This window comes from Furipterus horrens, unplaced genomic scaffold (genome assembly GCF_987537825.1).
Source record: "Furipterus horrens unplaced genomic scaffold, mFurHor1.1.pri manual_scaffold_7, whole genome shotgun sequence".
Lineage (NCBI taxonomy): Eukaryota > Metazoa > Chordata > Mammalia > Chiroptera > Furipteridae > Furipterus > Furipterus horrens.
In genome coordinates, this window is record NW_028327177.1 from 91,294,165 (window position 1) to 91,318,610 (window position 24,446).

At 41.1% G+C, this 24,446-nt stretch overlaps 1 protein-coding gene and 1 non-coding gene across 2 annotated transcripts in view; both read left to right on the top strand.

The window, feature by feature from the left end:
• FHIT (fragile histidine triad diadenosine triphosphatase) overlaps positions 1–24,446 on the top strand; it is a 954,345-nt gene that overhangs the window by 902,067 nt on the left and 27,832 nt on the right. The window lies entirely within an intron of this gene.
• On the top strand, positions 17,313–17,475 carry LOC150004777 (U1 spliceosomal RNA). The gene has a single exon (XR_016512583.1). It is a non-coding gene; the product is annotated as a U1 spliceosomal RNA (small nuclear RNA).

Here is a 24,446-nt window from a genome sequence, read left to right on the forward strand (position 1 = left end):
ACAGGGTGGGATGAACAGTGTTAGTAAGGTTAATGGAGAATGTCAGAAACAGTGCCTTCCAGTGTCAGACCAACTAGGTGAAAGAAGAGTAAAGAAAGTAGAAAAAATGGTGCCCCCATCACTTCTTATTCTGGAGAAAGTGCCAATAGATTCCTATCCCTCCAGCATACACCTGAAATTAGTCATTGTATTATCTTCATGTAAAACCCAGGTGCTTTCAGACTGCTGCCTCTGCACTGGGACTCTGAAAGAGCACAGCCTTGGTTTCCTACAGCCCTTTGGCTCTCCCAGATGTAAGCCCTGCTGGTTTTCAAAGTCAGATGTTATGGAGGCTCCTCTTCCTGGTGCAGGTCGCCAAGGCAGGGACTTGGAACCCTCACTTTTAAAGGGTTACCTCCGCAGCTGCAATATCCCTCCCATTTGTGAGTAACTCCACAAGGAGCGGGTGGTAGGGTGGGCCCTGACTAGACTGAGTCTCTGCCCCTTATCCCCATCTCAATGTGGCTTTGCTTTATATCCATTGTTCTAGAAAATCTGTTCTGCTAGTCTTCACATTATTCTCAGAGATAGCTATTCTATATGTAGTTGTAATTTTGATGTCAGTGAGAATAGGTGAGCTCAGGATCTTCTTACACTGCTTTCTTGAACCAAAGCTGGAAGCCTTGCTCTTGAATATCAGTTTAGCTTGTCTATGACATATTCCATGAGGTTGGCACAGTCCCCACAATTAACTTGTCTCTAGATTGTAATTCACTGCCCCTGCTCCTATGTGTGAATTTCATATCCTGATTTATGATTTTAAATGATGCTGGAGTGTAATGGCTCAAGAGTAGGAGTAAAAAGATATTTAGGAAGTGGCTGTGGTCATCCAGAAGTGAAATGGGCCTTTCTTCAAATCCCATGGGAGTGGGATTTTTGCCTGATGAACAACCACTATTTCCACTCTGTTCTCTGACTGTCACAGCCAGTCAGGCCTTTATTTTACACCTACTCTCTGAAATGTTTTATATTGTTATTTATATCACACCTCTATCACTGAGTCATGAGCCCTTCAATAAAAGGTCCCTGTTTGAGAGAAGACTGTGGAGGAGTGAGGGGAGGCAGCACTTGCTTGCTCCCAAGGTCTGTCTGTAGTTTAAGCTAATTGCAGACAGAACATCTCAGTTAATATCTGGATACTGGCAGGGGTTGAGCCTTGGCACCCTAGGTTTCCCCAGAGAGGAGTCGGGAGGAGAGTGAGGCTCTGCCCACTGGCAGAGCCAGGAGTGGGCCAGGTGGCATCTGGCTCTGAGAGGCAAGAAACAGCGTACTGCTGTGTATGTATGAATGTGTTTTTCATTTTTCTTTTTCTATTTCATTTTTTGTGGAGAAAGGAGGAGACGCTAGGGTTGGGATGAGATTCTTGAGGAATGAAGGCGCAGAAGTGCACTCGCCCACTTCCCAACCCTCCCCCTGGGTCGCACAAGCACACACAAAGAAGTGCCCCGTCCACCCATCCAGGTGCGCAACCAACTTGCCGCCCTTTATGCCCAGGTGCCCCCAGGGCCCACCCCAAGAGGCACACAACAAACCTGCCTACCAGTGCACAGAGGCCTCCCGCTCTGCTGGAACAGGTGAGCAACCAGTCCACCTTGGACCCACCAGCCCCATGCACAACGGTTCAGCCCACCCCTGGCACGCATGAGGGAGTGCACTCACCCCTGGCTGAGGCCAAAGGACAGTGAAGGGAACTAGAGGCACTTGGTAATAAGTTTTGGGCGCTGGCTCTTGAGAAAGAGCTGAGAGAGCAGTGGACTAGGTCCCAGTACAGAATCATCCCCAGTGCTATGGGAGAAATCACTTAAGCAGACTGCTCCCCTCCAAGTGGCATCAGCTGGAGGCAGCACATCAACAACTCTATACAAGAAGGTCACAACATAAAGGCAGAAAATAAAAGCAGGTCAATCTAAGAAGCAGAAACGAGACCAGTACCCCAAATGGGGAGGCAGAATAATGTTCCACCAAACAGAAACAACACCCCACGAAAAGGAAAGTAGGAATTTCCAGAAGGGGGGATAGATGAAATAGAAGCAAGCACACTATCAGACATAGAATTCAAAACAATGGTAATGAGGACCCTCAATGAACTCGACAAACTCAAAGAAAACTACAACAAACTCCGGGGAAACTACAAAGAACTCCAGGCAATCTACAAGGAACTTACTGAGAACTACATCAGCATAAAAAAAGGACATAGAAACTATCGATAAGAACTAGGAAGAAATGAAGAATGCAATTTCTAAACCGAAGAACACAGTAGAATCAATCAAAAGCAGACTTAATGAAGCAGAGGACCAGATCAGTGAGTTAGAGGACAATGTAGAAAAAAATTCCCAAACAATGCAACAAAATGAAAAAAGACAAAAAAAGAATGAAGAAGGTTTAATAGAACTGCAGGACAACATGAAACAAGACAATATCCATATCACAGGGCTACAAGAAGGAGAAGAAGAGGAGCATGGGATAGAAAACCTGATTGAAAAAGTAATGGCAGAAAATTTTCCTAACTTGATGAGAGAAAAAGTCATGCAAGTCCAGGAAGCACAGAGGGTCCCAATGAAAATGAACCCAAAAAGGCCCACTCCAAGGCACATCATAATTAAAATGGCAACATTCAAAGACAAAGAGAGAATCCTAAAGGCAGCAAGAAAAAAACAGCAAATAACGTACAAAGGAGCTTCAATAAGACTATCAACTAATTTTTCAACAGAAACACTACAAGCCAGAAGGTAATGGCAAAATATATTTAAACAATCAAAAACAAAGGCCTACAACCAAGACTACTCTACCCAGCAAGGCCCTCTTTCAAAATGGAAGGTGAAATAGGGAGTTTCCCAGACAAAAGAAAGCTAAAAGAATACATCTCCACCAAGCCAGCATTGCAAGAGATGCTGAAAGGAATGCTTTAAGAAAAAGAGAGAGGGAGAGAAACACAGGTACAAAAGGAAAAGAATAAATACCTGTCAATAATAACCTTAAATGTAAATGGATTAAATGCTCCAATCAAAAGACATAGGGTAGCGGAATGGATACGAAAACATGACCCACATATATGCTGTCTACAAGAGACACACCTCAAAACAAAAGATTTACACAGCCTGAAAGTGAAGGGATATAAAAAAGTATTCCAAGCAAATGGACATGAAAAAAAAGCTTGGGTAGCAATACTTATATCAGACAAAACTGATTTCACAGCAAAGGCCATAAAAAGAGACAAAGAAGGACATTTTGTAATACTTAAGGGAACAATCCATCAAGAAGATATAACCCTGGTAAATATATATGCACCCAATATAGGTGCACCAGAATATATAAGGAAAATCTTGGAAGACTACAAAAAATATATCCACAGCAACACACTCATAGTAGGGAACTTTAATACCCCATTGTCAACAATGGGCAGATCTTTGAAGCAAAGAAACACCAAGGATATACAGGCATTGAACAAACACTCTAGATCAAATGGGCTTAATTGATATACATGTAGAACTTTTCACCCCTAAAGAAGCAAAATATACATTCTTTTCAAATGCACATGGGACACTTTAAAGATAGGCCACATGGTAGGACACAAAACAAACCTCAACAAATTCAAGAAAATTGAAATTATATCAAGCATCTTCTCAGATCACAATGCCTTGAAACTAGAAACCAACCTCAAGAAAAAATGCCAAAGACATCCAAACTCATGGAGAATGAATAACATGCTATTGAATAATGAATGGGTTAACAATGACATCAAGGAAGAAATCAAGAAGTTTCTGGAAACAAATGATAATGAACACACAATAGCCCAAAACCTATGGGACACAGCAAAAGCAGTCCTGAGAGGAAAGTTCATAGCAATACAGGCATACTTAAAAAGGATAGAAGAATCTCAAATAAAAAATCTAACCCTACAGCTACAAGAACTAGAACAACAACAAACAGAGCCTGGAGTGAGTAGAAGGAAGGAAATCATCAAGATTAGAGCAGAATTAAATGAGATAGAGACCAAACAAACAATTCAAAAGATCAACAAAAGTAGGAGCTGGTTCTTTGAAAAGATAAACAAATCTACAAGCCTTAGCCAGGCTCATCAAGAAAAAAAGAGAGAGGACCCAAATAAACAAAATCAGAAATGAAAGAGGAGAAATCATGACTGACATCACAGAAATACAAAGAATTATAAGAAATTACTACAAAAAACTATATGGCAAGAAACTTGACAACCTAGGTGAAATGGAGAAATTTCTAGAAACATATAATCTTCCAAAACTGAGTCAAGAAGAAGCAGAAAGCCTGAACAGACTGATAACAAAGAGTGAAATTGAAACAGTAATCAAAAAACTTCTGGCACACAAAAGCCCTGGGACTGGATGGCTTCACAGACAAATTTTACAAAACATTTAGGGAAGAACTAATACCTACTCTTCTCAAACTATTCCAAAAAATCCAAGAAGAGGGAAGACTCCCAAACTTTTTCTATGAAGTCAGTATTACCCTAATTCCAAAACCAGATCAAGACACAAGAAAGAAAGAAAACTACAGACCAATATCACTGATGAACATAGAGGCTAAAATCTTCAACAAAATATTGGCAATCTGGATCCAGCAAAACATTAAAAAGATTGTACATCATGATCAAGTGGGATTCATCCCAGGGAAACAAGGATGGTTTAATGTTCACAAATCAATAAATGCAATATACCACATAAACAAAATGAAAGACAAAAACCACATGTTCATACCAATAGATGCTGAAAAGGCATTTGATAAAATACAACTAGGGAACCCTAGTGCACTGTTGGTGGAATGCAGACTGATGCAGCCACTATGGAAAACAGTATGGAATTTCCTCAAAAAACTAAAAATGGCACTGCTTTTGAGCCAGCGATTCCACGGCTAGGATTATACTTGAAGAATCCTGAATCACCAATTCAAAAGAATCTATGCACCCTTATGTTCATAGCAACACTGTTTACAATAGCTAAGTGCTGGAAACAGCCTAAGTGCCCATCTGTAGATGAGTGGATCAAAAAACTGTGGTACATTTACACAATGGAGTTCTATGTAGCAGAAAGAAAGAAGGAACTCCTGCCATTTGTGACAACATGGATGGAACTAGAGAGAATTGTGCTTAGTGAAATAAGCCAGGCAAAGAAAGAAAAATACCATATGATATCACCTGATACAGGAGACTAATGAACAACACAAACAAATGAACAAAATCGAGCAAGGAACAGAGTAACAGTTATTAGGGGGGAGGAGAGGGAGAGAAGGAGGGTAAGTAGGGGAAGGGTTTAGTAAAGGAACTAGTATAAATAACCCATGGACACAGACAACCAGGTGGGAATTGACTGTGGAAAAAGGGGTGGGCTTGGTGGGGGGTAGCAATGAGGGAAAAAGTGGAACAATTGTAATAGAAAAACAATAAAAATAAAATTAAAAAATAATAATAAAAGAAAAGGTCCCTGTCTTACCACTTTTCTTTCTTAGACCCTATCATTAGATTCCTCATTGGCATATGATGGTGATAATGTATAGCCATTACCCCCAGTGAAGAGAACAGCAGTCTATGTCAGCCCATCACATCAGGAACTTAGACAAACCAGAGCTTATTTCCCAGGAGGTCAGATTGTAGAACAGTGGAGCAGAAAAGCTATGGGACTCTGAGCAGAATGCCTTTAGAAACCAGCCAAGAGCAAGGGCCATTCACCAAGGAGAACTTCCAGCCCATGCTTAGGGGATGGCTCCTCAGTAGGCATACAGAATTGTCAGGCTCATTTAAATCCTATAAATACGTGCAAAGAGCTGGGCAGGCAATTCTGATTCATTTTCGAGGTCACAGCACCAAACTTTGGCTCTGTTAGCTCACAGAACCATTAATAGGGTAATGTGCTCCATCACTGCAAATGGGATTCAAAAGATTATAATGGGACTTCATTATAACCATCTGTTCATCCATCACTTCTTCTCCATCACTCACCACTTGACTCGAGAAACAGGAACACCCCCTAACTAATTAGATTTATCCTAATCTCCTTTCTGCACCATCAATTCTCTCAGAGGCCAGCTGTGAGTTTAGAGTTCAGACCTTTAAGAATTATGCTAATCAGTCTTTTTCTAATTTAAAGTGTTCATCTGATGACCACAATTTGAAACTTCTTGCTGTGACAAATGGGAATTCATTGTAAGATTTTGTGCTAATTTTAAACATCCTTATCCTCTCAGGTGCCACATAACGAACTGTTTCTAAGAAAATACTTAGGTGAAGAACATAGAACCTTGGTGCCAGGCAACAAGTAAGAAAAATGGAGCCAGTGTGGGAAAAATTCTAACTGGTTTGTAACATGAGCAAGAGGTGATTTGCTTTCATTTGTAGAATCAAAAAGAAAGGTGCCTGAGCTATTACATCTGGGAGTGGATTGTAAATTTTGGTGGTGCAACCACTGGTGTGTAAAATGCAGAGAATGATCCAGGAGTGGGTTTTCAGAGCCCCTCCACCTGCTGGAGCCTGTGGCCTGGTCACCAGAGGCTGCTGTGGAATCATAAGCAGATTTCTGTGTAGTGGTTTGAACCTGGTTGGAGAAAGGGCACTTTCTGACACTGCACAGTGACATTTAATGTGGAAACTGAACATCCCCAGGCCCTTAGCTGGGTATTGAATAGAAATGACTGGCCTTGGTATTAGGTGGTAGAAACAGTGCTCAGTGGAGAGATTGATGGCACTGCATTAATTACTCTTTGAATGAATAAGCAGAGGTGTCTTAACTGGGACTTGTAGCCCAGAGTAGCACTTTTCAAATAGAAAAGTATCCATGAGTCTCCTGGAGATCTTGTTAAAATAGAGTTTTTGATTCCATAGGTTTGGGCTGCGGCCTAAGATTTAGCATTTCTAACAAGTTCCCGGGTGATGTGGATGCTGCCTAGAGACCATACTTGGTGTAGCAGGAGAAGTAAAGAGTTTAGGAAGCAGAAAGAACCAGGTCCAAGTCCTGCCCACTTATTGGCCTTGTAGCCTTAGATAAATTACTTTCCTTTATACCTCATTCTTTTAACAAATAACTATTGAATCTCTATTACGCACCAGAAACTGCTTGGTTAAAAAGCTGGAAGAAGAGAGAAAATGTGCCTGCTCTTCTGGCATTTTTAGTTTGGTGGGGTGACACACAAGATAAAAGATAGCACAGCAAAAATGTGTAATTATAACTTGTGATAATTGTTAGAAATAATAACAATGGTGACAAATGTTTATTGAGAACCTACTATGTGCAGGGCAGTATTTAAAGAATTCTCATATACCAACTGATTTAATCTTTATAAAAACTCTTATCTCTATTTTTAGATACAGAAATTGAGGACAGACATGAACTACCTCACCCAACTGTATATACTGAGGAGGTGTAGAGCCATGATTTGGACTCAGGCAGCAACTCTGGAGCCAATGTTTTTGACTAGGGTCAGCAAACGTTTCCTGTAAAGAGCCAGGTAGTAAATATTTTAGGCTTTGCAGGCCAGTCAGTTTCTGTTGCACCTACTAAATTCTGCTTTCATAGCACAGAAGCAGTCACAGACAGTATGTAATGAGTGAGCATGACTGTGTTTCAAGAAAAGTTTATTTATACAAATAGACACTGGGCAAGATTTCATCCATGAGCTGTAGTTTACCAACACTCGTTCCTGACTATTATCCTAGATAGTTCTCACATTTTAAAACAGCCCTGTCCAAATATAAACATAATGTGTGCCACACATGTAATTTTTTTTAAATTTTAATCTGCAAGCAAGAATATATTCATTATTTTTTTAAAATTTAATTTATTTAATTTTTTTTTTTAGAGAGAAGAAGGGAGAGAGAGAGAAACATTGATTGGCCACCTCCTGTACATGCCCCGACTGGGGATCAAACCTGCAACCTATGTATTTGCCCCTACCAGGAATTGAACCCACAAACTTTTGATTTACAGGATGATGCTCTAGCCAACTGAGCTACCCAGCCATGTAATTTTAAAGTCTATATTAGCCATGTTTAAAAAAAAAAAAAAAACAGGTAAAATTATTTTAATATATTTTAACCCAAAATATCCAAGACAATATTTCAACAGGTAATCAATATAAAACAATTTTTAATGAGAAAGCATTCTTTTTAACACTAGGTCATTTAAATCTGGTGCATATTCTACACATACAGTACATTTCAGCTCAGACTAGCCATGGTTCACGTGCCAAATAGCCACATGGGGTTACTGTACACGGGACAAGGCAGCTTTGAAGTGCTTAAGGCTCACCTCAGCCAGAGCCTAGAATTCTGCATGTCTAACAAGTCCCCAGATGATTTTGTCTGTGGTCCACAGTTGGAGTAGCAAGGGTGAAGACTGCCACCCTCTGAAGGAAACACACTATAATGGGACTGGAGGAGGGCAAGCAACTGAAGGTGGGCCGAGAAGGCTCTTTAAAGGAGCTATTAATACATTCAAATTCAGACCCAGAGGAGCTAGCTAAGAGAACAGTGGGGAGTAAGTGCTCTAAGCAGAGTTAGAAAATATTTTGGATTAAGCGAGGCAAAGCATGCAGGCAGTTGGCAGTGTGCTCAGCATGGTATCTTGAATTTTCGCAATAATGTAAAGGCAAGGAAGATATTCAGCCTTTCAGACTCCCAACATGCCATTCTCCTCCAGTCTGGATTAGTGACTTTCCATTAGTGTTCCCACTGTTACCCAGATTTTCCTTATCACAGCACTTTCCACCCTTTCTATAGGTGCCAGCTTATTTTCTGGGTGGCCCACTGGGCCATGAGCTCTGAGACGACAGGCTAGGGGCTTGGTCACTGCTCTCTCCCCAGCCTGTACGTCAGTTACTGCCATTTGACTACACTTGGGAGTGAAGACAGTGCCCCATCCAAGATACATCTGGACCATTTTCCCCTCGCAAACTGCAAGTGGGAACTCTCAGACAAAAGTGTAGAGGAAGGAACAGGGGCTTCATCTGAAGTAGAAAAGAGGACATTGGTGGTGGGGAGTGCACTTAGCAGTCATAGACAGGAGGACCACAGCTGGACAGCCTGCAAGTGTGTTTGTATTGGCCAGCAAAGCAGTACATGTGTATCTCACAGCTTTTAGAAGGGACCTTGGCCCTCCATACCCATGGTATCAGAACCCCTGTGTCCTATAGGAGGCTGCTACTTCCCTCCCCTGATACTGCCTGGCCCCTGCAGGAATGTTTGGGGGAGCAGGAGAGGAAAGGGAAGTCAGGCAAAGGGCAGGTACTTCCCTTTCACAGAAGGCCATATCACAGCCAGTCTGGCTCTGCCAGGGATGCTGAGGTTCATTAATGGAAGTTTGAGAGACACAAGCTGGTTGCATTTATAATACTGAGCTCTTCCAGTGGTCTGATTCTAATATCCCCAAAGCTCCTCATGTCCCATTGGGTTAATAGAGGGCCTGCAGTGACCTTGTGCCTTTTTGCTATAACAAATTCAGACATCTATGTGCCATCGCGTAGTCTCGAGGGAGACTGCACGTAGTGATCAGGAGGCCAGCGCCAGCCCTGCCTGTGTTTGACTGCTAGGCCTGTGCCTACTTGTACTATTTCCCAGCCTGTCTGGGCTCAGCTTCCTCATGCATTAAGTGAGATGATAGTGCCAGCCTTATAGGGTGGTTATGAGGATTAATGAATTAATGTATATAAAGTACATAAAGCTACATACAGTGGGTGCTCACTGTTGAATCGGTGTTCCTCTGAGAAATTGCTTTCAAGTTCCTTCCAAAGCCCTTCAGAAAAAGGAGGACTAGCCATGGTGTGATTTTGACTTATAGGTGATGAAACAGAATCATCGAGTGGAAGCAACATGACCCAGAGGGAGTGCTAGATCTCAAGTCCAGGTTTCCTGATTGCAAATTCACTTTATAACTATTCTGTGTGGGGCATGGATATACTAGGTGAATAAAGACAAAGCACAGTGGAGCTCTCCAACAGCGGTGGAGACAGATGTAGTAACACAAGAAATACAAGCCAGTGATGTAGGAGAGGTTCCTTTCAGATCAAGGTGTACAATTGCATGTTATATATGTGTGTGTGGTATTGTGATTTTTCTGGGATCATCTGGGGCATTAGTATCCTTTGTGGGTTTTAAAGCTGTGACCCTTGGATCCCCCAGGGAAGTTTATATAAGGTGTATGTATATGTGTTTGTGTATACCGTTTTTCTAGGGAAAGGAATTATTGCTTTGATCAGCTTCTCAAAGGTGCTGACATACCTAAAATTGATAAGAGCTGTTCTAGAGGACCTTAGATGTCATTTGTAAAAATTCTCGATAATGTTTGGAGTGTGAGCTTGAGCACATACCCATAAACATAGAGACACCACTGGTCTAGAAGGTGGAAGGCAATTCCCCTGAAGACTCTTCCTTAGTGTCTCAAGGACAACCCTTTTGCATTGATGCTCTGTGTAGACATTGCCAGTGATTTATTGGAACAGGGAGATAGTTGACCTTGAGCTAATTTGTTTACAGCTCAGAGCCCCTATTTCCTGTAAATTGGGGGTGGTAGCTTCTGTTTCACAAGATTTCCAGGGAAATTGATAAAATAGACCTTCAATGGATTTGAGCTTCCTTCATGTGCCTGATGTCAAGCTTTCTCTTAAGTTTATTCCAGTAGACATTCTGGGAGAATTGTCCTGATTTGTTTTATTCTTCTTATCCCTATGTTTTCCTTCCTGGGCCAAGGTTTCTGCTCTTCCCATGCATTACTTTCAGTCCATGTCTGTGGCCCTTAGAGAGGAGCTTGTTATCCCTTCTACTCTTTCCATCCATTATGACATCTTGGGAAAGCCTACCTGTCCTTTCTTCTCAGATTCTATTCTTGAATTTTGCTGTTTTATTTGTTCTTTACCCCTTAGGCCTTTCATAATTGGCAAGCAATATTTGGCCCATTGTTCTCTTATGTTACAGGTGGAAAAAGAACAAAACAACACTGCTGCCTTTACTCTAAACAAATTCTGTGTTGCTGTCAGAACCTAGGAAGCAGGAATTTCCAGCAGTCAGTTTCTGTTTTAAATAAAAGCAGCTGTATTTAAACTTGGGAACAGCTAGCACCTCAGTCTTACTCTTAATTTAGAAGCATCAAATTAATCACAGCATGTCAGCTATTTCTGAGATTTATTGTATTGAATCTCTCCAGCTTCCTGGACAGAAGCAGTTGGCAGGAGTATGGGTGAGGTTAAGGCTGTGGGTGAGGTCAAGGGCATGGGTGAGGTCAAGAGTATGAGCTTAGGAGTCAGAAAAATCTGGTTGTAGACTCCATCCCTGCCATGTGACAACTGTGGACACATCAGATAGATTTTCAGAGCTTTGGCATCTGTAAAATCGAGAGTAGAGGAACTCATACTGTATGAGTTTGCTGGGACTGCTATCACAAAGTACCACAAACTTGGTGACTTAAACAATGGAAATTTGTTGCCTCACAGTTCTCCAGGCTAGAATTCTCAGTTAGAGATATGGACAGGATTGATTCCTTCTGTGGGCAAGAGGGAGAGTCCGTTCCATGCCTCTCTCCTAGCTCATGGTGGTTTGCTGGCAATGTCTGGCCTTGCTTCACTTCCATCACCCACATCTCTGACTTATCTTCACATGACATCCTCTCTGTGTGCATGACTGTCTTTGTGTCCAAATTTCTTTTTGTGTAAGAATAGTGGTCTTACTGGATGAGGGCACACTCTAATGACCTTATTTTTAACTTGATTACTTCTATAGTTTTTTTCCCAAATAAGATTACATTCTGAGTTACTGGGTGTTAGGGCTTCAAAATATCTTTGTGTGTGTGGGGGGGGTGGGGGAGCACACAATTTAACCCATAACACATACCAACTACATGGGGTTGTTGGGATGATTGGATGAGATAATCCACACAAGAGGTTTAACACTGTGTCTGGGAAGCCCTCAGTAAATTGGGCTTCCCAATTATTTGTGTGGGAATTTGTCATGCCCTAATTTGATGAGAAGCTGACCTTCTCACTTACAAGTATTGGAGATTTTCTGTTCCTTTTGCTTCTCCTTTTCTCTCATTTTTCATCAATCCAAAAGGAAATGTAAATGAAAAAACAAAAATCAGTCAAAACATGGGAGATACTGCCTTTTAATCATCAGAACTCTTTATACTTTAATATTTCCTCAGCCTGGGGCTTATATTGGTGAAAACAGATTTATGTGTGTAAAAATGCATAGAAACCTATTTCATTCTAGTCTGTGTTAATTATTAGAGAAACTGTCTTAAATAGCAGAATGATTTTGTTTGAGGGGAAACTTTGAAACCCAAATAATTATCAGATAGCCATTTTTAAAAAATGAAAACTAACCTACTGTCAGAGAAAACATGTTATTGGAATCAAATAAGCTGGTGGCATAATCTGCAAATTCCATTCGTACTGCTATGGTATCTGAAACATAATTATCAAGCTTAAGTTAATTAGACCAATGCTTAAAAAATCTGGCCTGGCAGCTTGTGGTAAGTAATTATGTATACTGATTTAAAATGTAATACACAGTGAGCAGAGGCCAAAAATAAAACCCATCCATTTGATAGACACTGTGCACATACCCGATTAAGAAGCCCATAGAAGACTGTCCACAGTGAGAAGAAAGTGTGCAGAGCCTGCAGGTGCAACGCCAGGCCTCCTGCAGGGTGGGGTGCAGGCGCCCACCTCGGCCACCTGCCCAGTGGAAGGTCTATAGGCTTAATAGCAGGGCCAGCTCAGGAAAGGGATGTGGCCAGGAGCACTCATGGCCCGCCCAAAATATACTCCCCACCACAGTCTCTGCCCAAACTGTTGTTTCCAATTTTTCTCAAGCTTCTCCTTCAAAGGATGATTAGCTCTGGGACAACCAGAGCTCGGTTTTCTTAGTGACTATCCAGCCTCTGAAACAATAAAATTGTCATTAGTTATTAGGTCAGAAATAAGGGTAGGATGCTGACCTCTGAACAGGCACAAAAATACCTTTCATTTGCCTTTCTGCTTGCTGTTTAGTTTTCTCTCCAGTTATCCTGAGAAAGGGAACTGCCATTGGGATTCATGAACTAAGACTAGGGACACCCAAGGTTTGGCTTTCTACTCAGATGATTTTTAAGTTTACTGTGTCATAAAAATTTATTAAGTAAATATAGTTAAATTTCAGATTGATGAGGGCTACAAAGAAATCTTATTTTGTCCTGTTTATCTCTTATAGCATATGTCTCTTCCTGCATTAGTATTATAATATTTTGCTTTGAGAACATAAACTTTTTTGAGGTTAAGGATGGCTCTGTGTCAACCTTCTGAATATCTGATATGGTTGTTTATTTGGGAAAGAAATATTTATTTCTGGTTTTGTAAGGTCAATGCTAAGGTATCAAATGTAACTACTTGACATTGATATTTTGTAGGTTAAGGAAAAATTGAATATTGCTAATTAACATGATTTTGCCCTCATAGAACCTATAAGTTAGTGGGAAGATAAACAAATTAGGAGACAATTATAAGGTAATAAATTTCCTGAAATGGAATCAAACCAAAGGATCACCTAGTCCAGCCTTTGGAGGAGCAGGGGAAGAAATATATTCCATGCAGAGAGAATAATAATGTACAAAGGGCTGGTGGTGAGACAGGCAGGTTGTTTTAAATAGGGTGGGAACAGATGTGAAGTGTTGAGAGATTATGGCGAATTGGCAAGTAAGCCTATCATACCAAAAAAAGCTATGTCAAGGACGAAATCACTCAGATTCAGAGCATTAGAAGGAAAGGGTCAAGAGACAGAGCTGATATTGCCCTGGGCCATTACCTAGAATTTAAGTCTGCTTTTTAAAGAAGAGGGCCCTCCGTATACGCTTCTTCGGTTGAGATGTTCCAGTTCAGAAATTAGACGCAGGCTACCTCTATTATTTTTAATTGAGGATCCTTCTTAGTAAAGGAACATGTGGATGCTCTCCAACCAAGACCTTGAAAGACTCAAGCTATTCACTTGACCTTCCTGGGCCTTTGTTTCCTCCTCTGTAAAATGGGGACAACAATATTGTGCCTCTCGCCAGTTCAAAGTCGATCCAGTGAGATTCTATTTGCAAAAGTGCTTTGATTTAGACACTTCAACTTAGTCTCTTGCTCAGCAGATGGTCAGTACCGTCCATGAGACAATGAAGGCTGATGGAATGGGCCCTGGAGCCCCAGCATCCACAAGCTATAAGATCACATCTCTCAGCCTACCTTCCTCACCTGAAAAGGTAGATGACAGCACCATGGCACGCCTAAGAGGATTAAAGGAGATCATTTCTGTACCAGAACATGGTACCTGGCACTTAGCGAGCACTTAATAGAAACCCATTAATAATAATAGAAAGAGAACAACAACATGATTATGCTATCATTATTCTTGGGCTCCCATTCTGTGATGTTTCACTCCCCTAGAGCAGAAGGATCATTGTCATTGGACTGAACATATCTCTCCTTTAGCTAGGGACAGGGCTCTGTTTTCCATGGAGCGGTATATGTTTCTCATGATTTAGCTGCTGTTTGATTGAATGATTAAGTTCTGAATCTGACTCCTCCTATAAGTAGACAAGCTCTCTGTCCACCCAAGGTCCAAATAACCATTTGCAAAGTTAAAGAACAGTCAATCAGTGGGTTGTTTTACTTCTGGGATGCCAAAAATTAGTTGGTTTGATTTTAAGATTTTTGAGTTTTGGCATCTACTTGACACAGTCTGACTAACCAATTCGGAACACTCACAGATCTTGGACTGATAAATCAGCTACAAGGCTTTCATCTAATGTCAATGAACTAGAGCCAGTTATCACCAAAATCAAAAATTAAAGAGGGAGAAGAGCAAATAGCTTGGAATTTAATGACTTTTTCCAACATCTTGTCTGCTTCCTGCCTAAATATCAATCAGCAGACTATCTGTAGTTCCCAAATGGTGGGCAGCAGAGATGGAGCTAGAGCTTCAAAGCCCTTAAAATACAGTGCTGGTGTAAGAATCAGCATATACATAAAAGGACTAGAAGCGATTATGAAATGTAGAAAGCATGCAAAATTTATATTACTACTGCAGACATGTTTATTAAAATCCAGGCAAGTATTACTTTTGCTTCAGAAATAGGACATAAGATCAAATTTATGGAGAGGAGAATGTTTGGATGACTGTCTCACAGACATAAAGCTCTTAAGGCAGAGCAGTTTTAATTAAGAACAGCATCCTGTGTGAAGTGTTATACCGAAAATAGATCCTAGGGGGGAGTCGGTGAAGGGATACATCAATTTCAGACATCTGGAATCCAATTAATAACTCCAGTGCTTTCACATGGAAAATGCTACTATGCTGTTAATCCTATGGAGGTTCTGGAAACGGAAGCAGGATTACCATAGTGAGGGAGATTGCAATCACTCTATGTTGTAAACCTGCATGTTGCCCAGAGATGGTCATTTTTGTTTGTTTTTCATTTATGGCCTGCTTTTAAATAGTCATTTAATTAATGTTTAGTGACTAATGAATCTCTGCAAAACATCACCCAAAATAAAAGGTACAATTTTGAAAATACCCTACATCTCATTGTATGGCAGACCCACACCACAACCCTTGCCCAGCCCCCACTTCCCTACACTGAGGCATCCAGCAACCTCAATCCCATGGTCCTCATTGCTTCAGTTTCTTTTTGTTTGTTTGTTTTTTAGCATAGGTCTAGGCATCTCTGTGCATTCCTAGAATGTATATTTTTGAGGGATTTTTTTTAACTTTACAAAAAATCATCATGCTGCCTATTATCTTTTGGTAGTTTTTTTTTTTTTTTTTAATATGTTAAAATTCATTCATATGGGTTAATTGTCTCTATCAAGCAATCATTTTGATCACTAATATCCCATTATATGACTACACCATAGTTTATTCCTCTACTCTCTGCTGGATAGCTGTCATTTCCAGGCTTTTCTTACTTTAATCAGAGCTGCTTTGAACAGTCTCATACGTGTGGGCAAGAATTTCTTTCTGGTATTTGGTGGGAATAGTATTGCTGGGTCATCAGGTTTTGTGAATGTCAGCTTTAGGAGATAAACCAAATTGTTTTCTGAAGAGGTTGCTCCAATATCCCCTCTCACTAGTGATGCCAGAGTGATCCTGAGAGGCCACACCCTCTCAAGCCCACCATATTACCAGATTTAGGTGTAGCTCAAATTCACCAATTTGCTCTTGTGTTGTGTGACTTTAACCACTGGAGCTAGGACTCATGAGTGCCCTTTGGAAGCAACGGCAGCAGGGAGGCAGGTCTCCTGTGGGTGCTTGGACTGAGGAGCATTAAAGATCTGTATCGAACACTGATTTTTAGGAACAAAGACGTTTTTAAATATTTTTTTCTGGACCTTTATATTGATACCAGAAATTATAAAAGACTGTTTTAAAGCATTTTGATCTTTTATCCTTTAAAATTAACTAAATAAACTCCCAAAACCCTTTAGTGGCACTGAAGTGGGATTAATGAAAAGATTAGGACTCTTGACACATTGCGTACTAGGGAATTTAAATGCCTTTTAGAAATGACAAGAATTCTCGCCACCCGTATTCAATGTGTTAAAATATTTGTATGTGTTTTTCATTTATACAGGTGTAACTCTCAACAGTAATATTTTTAGCTTTAATGGGACTATTAAATATAATAATTTTTAAAACTCAAGCTATATGCATATATATGTATATGAGCCAAGCCTAGAATTTATATATCTATATAAAATATTATTTATATTTTTAATATATTTACAATTTATATTGTTATATATTATTTATTTATATACTATTTATATTTATAGTATAAATATAAATCCCAGGCTTGGCTCTTTCTACAGCGCCTCTTGAGCACCTCAATAATAAATAATTGGGAGGTTAGATGCACAGTAGGAAGCTGAAAAAGTGAAGGTGTCTCTTTTCCATCCTGATGCTTTGAAACAGTCTCAGGCCTGGCATGGGATTTTAATTTTTCACTGTGGTGAAGAAGTGTGTGTGTGTGCAGTTGCTTATACCATGTTTCCCCGAAAATAAGACAGTGTCTTATATTAATTTTTGCTCCTAAAGACGCGCTAGGTCTTATCTTCAGGGAAGGCCTTATATTTCTAAGTACTAGGTCTTATTTTCAGGGAAACATGGTATCTCTGCTGTCTCTGCTGATTTCTGGATTATGATCTCTTATAGGTTATATAAAATTGAGCCTGCAACAAGGAAACCTCAGTTTCTTTCCATTTAAGTATTCTGGCTTAAAAATAAATAAATAAATAAAAAGATGTTTACACTAACCTGGCAGGGGAGATAGCATGATCACAAAGGTGGTATCCCAAGGTGAGGCTTGTCCATTGCACCCCAGGTGTGTTGACCCCTGGGATTTCCCCAAATGTGGGAACCTCGACTGCATAATTTGTGGTAGTGGAGGACTGTGTTCGCCCCTCCCCCAACCCGGGGGATGGGGGGAGAAAGACATTTGAAATCCTGTGTGACAAAGATCTGCTGTCACACATGGTAAACTTGGCGTTTCAGCCACATCCAAGGCTTTATGTCTTCATTAAAGAAGGTTTCTAAATAAAATAGAGGCATTTGGGAAAGGTTGGCTCTAAATTTGTGCAACTCACATGGGCCAGTTTCTTTGAAGGGCATCAGAACAGCTCCATCAGAAGTGAAGAAACTTGTGAATGACAAGGGGTAGGTTACTCCCAATGGGTGCAGTTTTGTAACGGGAAACATAATGTCAGTCTTGTAGAAAGAAGGGATTTTGAGTAACCCCACAGAGTGGTGAGTACCTTGGAAAACAGTTTTCACATTAGACAGTTTTAATCTGCCAACACGGGGGTGGGTGCCAGGCGCCTGGCCGGACGGTGCTGGGGCAGCTTGTGTAGCTGTGCCAAACATATGGTGACCGTTCAGAAAGAAGTTTGCAGGTCAGCCTGCTCCATGGTGGTTACTGCTTGTGCAAATAGTTTGCCGTTCACCTCCATCTCTGTGAAAAGTTTCCTATTAGCAGGCCTGATGTTAAGGTGAGGGAGAGGCACAGGAAGCACAAATCAAGCCAGAGTGGCATTGCCCTGTGCTCAGAGCCAAAGCTGAGCCCAGCTGTTCTGGCTGGCCTCTCCACCTTCCCTCACCAAGTCTGGACTTACTGTGTCTCCACCTGGTGGTGACCGTTGTCCTGAGCCTAGCAAAAGAAGGTGCGTAACGAGGGTGATGTGACTGAAGTAGGCACCTATCCCTCTCTCTTCTAGCTTCTAATACCAGAGGAAGGGAGTTTCCCCTCTTCTCTGCTTGTCTTTTGCCCTCTCTTTGCAGACCATGCAGGTACCCCTGTCCCTCCTCTGTGTATTTGCACTTGCTGATCCCTCTCAGCTTAACTGTCACCTCCTCAGAGCAGAATTACATTGTCTAATGTAATTCTTTTTATTATTCTCTCTCATAGTAGTAATAGATTTGATTACTTGCTACTTGTTTGTCTTGCCTAGAAAGGAAACTTCCTACAGGGCACTAAGCCTTGTCCGGCTTGCTCCCCACTGCACAGTGAGGTACACTGTACCAGCACATGGTAGACATAGTACTATTAGCTGCAGAATTGAAGAGTTCTTGAGAGAAACAAACTTCTGAAACTTTGGAGAGCTATGCAATACAGGTTCAGCTTCTCCAACTGGGTTTTATCTTGAGGGCTCAGTCATTGCTGCCTGGAACATGGTGTTGAGCAGGAGTCTAAAGCCATGTTTATGGTGGTGTATTTTTTATTGCGTTTTTCTGTGTTGGCTTAACTTCTTGCAGTGCAGACATTCCACTGCCCTAAGAAGTTGCTCTCTTGCCTGGACCATGCCTCTAAAGGTTCTCTAAAGTGCATAAGAAGAAAGAGGCCATAGTGTATATGAAACAAATGTTCAGAAAATTCAAACAAAACCAGAATGTGTCCTTCGCCTTTTCCCTTTCCTCATTGTGAGTGACACAGGTTGACATCACCCTAGGAATAAAGGACCACACTCTCGCTCAAGCACCAATATCCCAGACACGAGGAAAAGCTTACAGAACGTGAGCGGCCAACAGAACCAGAGGCATGGAAATAAGGAACAAACTGATAGTGGCCAGAGCGGAGGGGAGGGGAGGTAAGGGGGGAAAGAAGGGGAAGGTCTAGTTCAGGAACTAGTATAACTGACCCACGGACATGGACAATGGGGTGGGGACTGACTGTGGGAGTGGGGGTGGGTTGGGCAGGAGAGAGCAATGGGGGAAAAATTGGGACAACTGTCACTGAACAACGATGAAATAAAATTTAAAAAGAACATGAGCAGCCAAGAAAATTGCTGTTTGAATAAGTGTTTCCTTCTCCAAAGAAGCATCACAGACCTTCCTTTCAGGACTTTAATTTCATTTCCCAGTGAGTGTGTTTTTAGAAGTAGGAGGCCTGAGGAACTCAAACTGGTAGAAATCTCTAGTCGCTGAGGCTTCCCCAGTTTCTTACCCACTGAACCAGGAAAGCTCGGATAGGATGGAGCCTGGGACAGGTGTTAGTCATCAGCATTATTTACCGACAACTGCCTGAGATATCCTTGCCATTTCAGAGGAGGCACCCCAGCCAGAGCCTAACCCAGCATGGAGGTTGATCTCTATTTGCAAGTTCAGGTTTTGGTTTTTTTCTTTTCTTTTTTTCCTGTACTGCTTTATCGACCATGTCTTCTAAAATGTTAACCAAAGGAACACTCCCAAGAATTTACAGAGCACCCTAGGAGCCTCAAACTGTATTTCTAATCCCAACAGGTATTGTTTCTAATTAGCCATGTGATGAAAGTTCCTAAGAGACTCAGATGTTTCATCTGGAAAATGGGGGGATAAAGTGAGTTGAAAGGGAACGTACAATTCAGTGACACACCTGACAAATGCTTTGGGAAATTTTGCTGCTGGGTGTCAGACACAGCAAGCAGTGAGGCTACAAAGATAGGCATTTCTGCAATCCGGTGATTTCTACCATGAACATGGGAGCTAGACAAGAGGCTTTTTACCAAGTGAACTATTGTTGAGGATTTATTATAATTTGAAGAGGAACAAATTACTGGGTGAATGCAATTGATTGCTCTACCAGTGGTCGAGTTATTGCTATAATAGGCTTTCCAGCTTTCCATCTGAAATGCTAAGCCCAACTACTAGGCAGGATCAGTCTCATCCCTTACAAACATGAGGCTCGCGTAAGCTCTGAAGAAAATTTCAGCAGTGGGGCATCCTAGGAATAATTCAAGATTGCACTTCACTCTGTGCAGATAATTCTCAAATGCAGTGATTTCCACATTATCCCCCAGGATCCCCCAGCCACAGTCTGGTTTCCAAGTCCTGTCCCTTACTCCCCTCGTCCCCCACCCCCACTGTCGCCCACCCCCTATGTCTTGTAAGAAAGTTCTGAATGGTGGCCAGCCAAGAGGCAGTGCAGCAGATCCAGGAGGCCCTTTCTTTAACCTTCCTCAGGTTTCAGGTTAACGTCCCTGATTGCTCCCCTGACAGGATTAACCTCCCTGATTGCTCCCCTGACAGGATGTGGCTCATTGAATGTTTTAATTGAAATCAGCTCTGCACAGGACCGAAGTCAGGGTTGCTCTTTTCTGAGCTGCTCCTAACAAGCGTCCTATGGAAAACCTGCAAATTTTAACGTCCAACCAATTAAAGAGATTTTCTGATGGCAGGCGTTAGTCGCCCAGCTTGGTTTGCACAGGTTTTACAGGGTGTATAGGATGCTCTGAAGACCATTCACACTTCAGTCAGCTGAGGAATATCTGGTCCAAATTGTGATGCTGGCAAAGTCTCATTTGTTGCTTTGGCAATCGGCTTGACAATGTGATACTTTAATGTAAAATTGGATAAGCAATTGGGTTCTGTTGTAGTACAGTGGTTTGGCATAATTATTTTCCAGTGCTATGATTTTCTGGTTAATAAATACTTTTGGGGGTTACAAATTCTTAAACATCAACACTCTATACTCCTTTAATTAAGAGTTTATTTCAGCATTTTGGCCCCATGGGCAGAACTAAAAAATATTTTGTTTTACTCAAGCAAGTTAGACTTAAGTCAGAGCTTTGGCAACTAACTAGTCAAATGATGAATGCTCTATTGATTACCTGAATTTCTCTCCACAAAAGGCAAAGAACTGCACTTAAAGGTCTCACCAGCTAGCAATCAGTCTAGGATTCAGTTCATAAGATCCCTCATGTAGAGAGTAAGAAGGAAGGAAATTAACATTCTTATACAAAGGAATTGTTGAATAACTTCAGGGGTCTGAGGGAGTAGAAGCAGTGGCCAGAGGTTGGTGGCTATATATATATAGTATCAAGTGAGAGCATGAAGTGATTGATTAGAACACCAAAAAAGCCCCTAATGAGTGACTATCTGCTCAATAACCAGCACTTTGAGAAAAAGTGTTTGGCGTTTAGGGAGGAAATGCAGGCTCAAAGGATGCTGACTGTGTGTGTGTGACAGAGACAGAAAGGGAGACAACATCCAAAATCATGAAATGCAACTCAGCACCAGTCTGAATGGTCCAGGAAGGCGACCTGGGGACTTGGGGACTTTGAGATGTATAAGACTGAAAAGGCACGTACTCTGCAGGAAGGGAGAGATTTTTCACACTAGTTCAGAGGAACCTTGAACAGGGGAGCCAGGATCAATGTGTGCTTTACAAAGTGCCAGGAGGCAAGCGATCAGAGGCACAGGTCTCTGTCTGCAGGGTGGACCAAGCCCCAGCTCACGAACTGCTCGCTTTGCCACTCGTTCACCACCACACTGGTTTATGGGGCAGCTGAGCCCCGCTCTGACCCTCCTGCCCCGTCACATCTTGTCGGGCTGCTGCGTCTCCCTCCAATTCATTCTCCAGCCAGACCACTTTTTAGGAAAAGTACTCCAGTCCTTTTACTCCCCTGCTTCTAACACTTTAATATCTTCTTTGCACCAAAAATAAAATCCAAATTTTTTAGCTGTCCCCACAGGCTGCAAGTGATCTTCCCTCACTCTTCTAGCCAGTTTCTGAACCACCAAGCTCCCTTTTTCCTGATGTTCTATGCTCACTGTTCCCTCTGCTTGAAATACCCTTTCTCCCAGCTCTTTATTTAACTGAGTTCTAATCACCGTTTACCTCTCAGTTTAAATGTCAACTCTTCAGTGAGGCCTTACTCCACTCCCCCTGGCCCAAATTCTACCATCCCAGCAGACAGACCTCTGTGCTGTTTTCTTTAGCGCTCTTATAATATGAAATTATTTTGATCTTCAAGGTCTGCCAAAGGAAAAAAATCTGAAGCTTTCTACAATTCAGCCCAGCAGAAACAATCACACCCTCGTTTGAGAGGGTCTTCACCCCACCCCCCACTCAGCTGTCCTTCCCCGCTCTGGACTATCTCCCAAGGTTAATGCCATGTTTAATGCCATACTTCCCACACTGGTTTATTTTTGGCATCAACTCTTATTTTTAACTTACATAAATTTACTTTAAAAGAAATTTTGAGATGATATCATAAGTGGGAGATAATTCTAAAAATAAACATGATCTAAATCAACCATTTCCAACCGGAGTGCCACAAACATTTTTACAAAATGCAATATCTGACTATTTAGTCAGGAACACAGAACTTTTTTCCCTTATATTTTTCAAATTAAAAAAATGACGACAGCTAATACAACAATAGCTCTCCAGTGTGAGTGAATCAAAATTATATCTATGATTATACCTATGAATTTATCAGATGGGCAAAAAATATATTTTTTGGTGTGCTGTAGAATTTTGGTAATTAATTTGTGTGTGCCCTGAGATGAAAAAGGTCGAAAATCACTGATCTAAACAAAACTCTTATTATAGTCTAGCTAGACTCTGGATGGCTCCCCTCTGTGTGAGAGGGCATGCTGGTACCATGCTAGGACATGCTAGCACCAACTGAGACTTGCTTTGTGGTTAATCAGGAGACCTGAAAGATGATTGAAAAAGAACAGCTTTCTCAGTAGAATTTAAAGCTATTTGGAGCCTTTAATTGAAGACCTGGAGGCCATCTTCTGGGCGACTGAGGTGTGTGTTTTGTCTTGAAACACTGGAATTTAAGATTCCTCAGAATGGCAACAAAATTTCAGCTCACTTGAAGCCTCTGATAGATGGTCGGTTGTGGCTGGAATACCATGTCGGGATTCACAAGGGACAGTGGTACAAGCAGGTGGTGAGGCCGCCCAGGCACAAGCGGCAGGAGCGATGGCATACACCTTGTGTGTTTGACGAAGTGCGTCCCACGGCCTGGGAGAGCCCTTCCGTAAAATCCCTGTGTGAATCCTGTGTTTTCACAGTCAACTCTAGACCCCTACTCCAGCAAGAATTATTCTCTCTGAGATATTCTGAGAATACTATAATAAAAATTCTAGTCCAATATTTATACCAGACTGACTTGTGTTAAATTAGGTTTGTATGAACACGTCTTCCCTTTTGGTGAGACCCCCAGAAGGCAAAAATTTTGGCTTATTTATTTTTATAGCTTTCATAAGACCTAGGACAGTACCTGGAATATATCATGTGCTCATCAAAGGCTGGTTGACTAAATTGAAGGTAGCAATAGAGAATCAGATCTAAAAAATTAAGGATTTAATTCCCTATCTATTAAAATTATTTCCCTTTCCAGGCTTTATATAAACACCTATCTGAACAGAATCATCGACCCATAAGAAATGGTTTATTTAAGCTTTCTGCTCTTTATATTGTTTAACGAAACTAATAATAAAAGATATTAATGTATTTTATAACACCCAAGTTTATATTCAGCACTTGCTTCTTGAAAAAGTGGCTTTAAATTGTTTCTCTCCTTTGAAGATAATTTGGCATTTTACTACAGATTAGTTCCAAATTCTGAAAAACATTTAAATCATTGTGAATCATTCTCCCTACTGTATTCCATTACAGAGCTACAAAAATGTCAATATCCAAGGCACTTTGAGCATTACATCAGGGGATTTATTATTAACCCACATACCTCGTGGTAACACGCTCCACACACATAAAAGAGCACAATGTCAAAATCAACACATATCAGTATTTCAATCAGAAATCCAGTTAACACTACCTTTCCTGAAAATCATTTCAGGCAGATAAAGGGGGATACTTTAAAATAAATAAGTAAATCTCTTTTCAAAGCTGTTTAGAAATGGAATTCACTTTGAGGAGTCATCGCAGACTTCATTCACTCTGTTGAATGTAAATAATGCCTTTGGTTTAAGTTTTTGCAAACTTTGTAACTTTGGCATGTGAACCAAGTATCAGGGAAAAAGGTTTCAACTGCTGTTGCACAGAAAGAAGAAGAGGAACATACATGCTCAGCCATTGTGTTGAGCATTTTCACAATTTAACCTTGCAACTTCACTGCTGAGAGGTGAGATGGAGACCATAGTGCACTGAGTC